Source organism: Castor canadensis, chromosome 8, assembly GCF_047511655.1.
Source record: "Castor canadensis chromosome 8, mCasCan1.hap1v2, whole genome shotgun sequence".
In the NCBI taxonomy this organism is placed as follows: Eukaryota; Metazoa; Chordata; class Mammalia; order Rodentia; family Castoridae; genus Castor; species Castor canadensis.
In genome coordinates, this window is record NC_133393.1 from 85630435 (window position 1) to 85632918 (window position 2484).

Below are 2484 nucleotides of genomic sequence, written 5' to 3' on the forward strand. Positions count from 1 at the left end.
ACTCTACAAAAAAAAAAAAACTTTAGAAAAAAAAAAAAAGCACTAACCAAGGCTAGGGAGCATGACTCAAGTGGTAGAGTGCCTGCCTAGCAAGCATGAGGCCTTGAGTCAAACTCCCCACACTGCAAAAATAAGGAAAAAATGCACTAACCAAAAAAAGAATACAATGATAAATTCAATCACATTAAAATATGCATTTCTGCTCAACAAAAGAAAAGTACTGTAAGGAAAAGCCACAAATGGCAGGGCATAGCGTAGTATAGGCTCACACCTACAATCCCAGCTTCTCAGGAGGCAGAGATAAGAAGGATCATGGTTCAAGGCCAGTCCAGGCAAAAAGTTAATGAGACCCCCCTCACCCCCATTTCAACAAACAAACTAGGTATGATGGTACACATCTGTAATTCCAGCTATGTCAGAGGCATAAGTAGGAGGATTGTGGTCCAAAGCCAGTCTGGGGCAAAAATGCAAGACCCTTCTGAAAAATAACCTAAAGTAAAATGGGCTGGGGTTATGGCACAAGTGGTGGAGTATTTGCCTGGCAAGCACAAGACCCTGAGTTCAAACCCCAGTAGTGCCAATAAATAAATAAATAAATAAGGTGAGCCACAAAATAAATATAATAAATGCAATGACTAAAACTTATGTTTAGAAAACATACGGAATAAAGGAAAGACAGAAAACTCCATAGAAAATGAACAAAACTAGATCCATGTTTATCACCCTGTACTAGTATCAACTCAAAATGGATCAAGGACCTTAATATCAGACCCGAAACTCTGAAGCTAGTACAGAAAAGAGCAAGGAATACTCTGGAAGCAATAGGTATAGGCAAGGACTTCCTCAGTAGAACCCCAGCAGCTCAGCAACTAAGAGAAAGGATGGACAAATGAGACTACCATGAAATTAGAAAGCTCTGAACAACAAGAGAAATGGTCTCTAAACTGAAGAGACCACCTACAGAGTAGGAGAAAATATTTGGTAGCTATACCTCAGACAAAGGACTGATAACCGGAAAATACAGGGAGGTCAAAAACTAAACTCTCCCAAAATCAATGAACCAATAAAGAAATGGGCAACTGAACTAAACAGAGCTTTCTCAAAAGAAGAGATCCAAATGGCCAAAAAACTTATGAAAAAGTGCTCATCATCTCTGGCCATAAAGGAAATGCAAATCAAAACCACACTAAGATTCCACCTCACCCCTGTTAAAATAGCTATCATCAAAAACACCACCAACAACAAATGTTGGCAAGGATGTGGGGAAAAAGGAATCCTCATTCACTGCTGGTGGGAATGTAAGCTACTAAAACCACTCTGGAAAACAATATGGAGGCTTCTTAAAAAACTAAACATAGATCTGTTGCACAATCCAGCAATCCCACTCCTAGGGATATACCCAAAGGAATGCGACACAGGTTACTCCAGAGGCACCTGCACACCCATGTTTATTGCAGCACTATTTACAATAGCCAAGTTATGTAAACAGCCAAGATGCCCCACTACTGACAAATAGATTGAGAAAATGTGGTACTTATACACAATGGAAAGTTACTCAGCCATGAAGAAGAATGAAATCTTGTCATTTGTAAGTAAATGGATGGAACTGGAGAACATTATTTTCAGCGAAGTTAGCCAGGCTCAGGTCAGAAGTCGTATGTTCTCCCTCATATGCGGACTTTATACCTGAAACAAATGCAGTAATGTTATTGGACATGGGTCACACGCTAACGGTGAATACATACAGGAGGAATAGGGAAAGGCAGAAAACCCAAAACTTGAAAGTGTTTTGAGTTCTCCACCTCAGAGGAGCTAATATAGTAACCTTAAAACCACAGAGGTCTCTATGGGAAGGTGACTGGGAAGTAATGAAGAGGTCAGGTAGAGAACCAATTCAGGCTGAAATACATTTGTGTATGGAAACAATGCTAGGAATCTCTCTGTATAGCTATCCTTATCTCAACTAGCAAAACACTTTGTCTTTCTTATTACTGCTTATGTCTTCTCTTCAACAAAATTGGAGAAAAGGGCAGAACAGGTTCTGCCTGGAAGTGAGGTGGTGGGAGGGAGAGAGAGGGGGCAGGGAGCAGAGGGAAGAAATGTCCCAAAAAACGTATGCACATATGAATAAATGAATAAATTTTAACAAAAGAAAATGAGCAAAAATCTTGAATTAGCACTTCACAAAGAGGAAATCCAAATGGCCAGTAAATATATCATTAATAATCACAGAAATGTAAATTAGAATCTCAATATACTACCACTATACTTTCAAAAGATTAGCCAAAAAATTAAAAAACTAACAAAACTAATGTAAGGTACTGCTGAATTAAGACCACACCACATATGGAAAGGAAAGATTTATTAAGATCCAGTCTGAATGGCTGCCCCTCCCCCAGGTCAGGGAGCAGCGACTTGGGTGAATTGGGTAGTGGGCTTTATAGGAGGGGCCAAGCCATGGGGGAGGGAGAGAGTTTCTGGCCT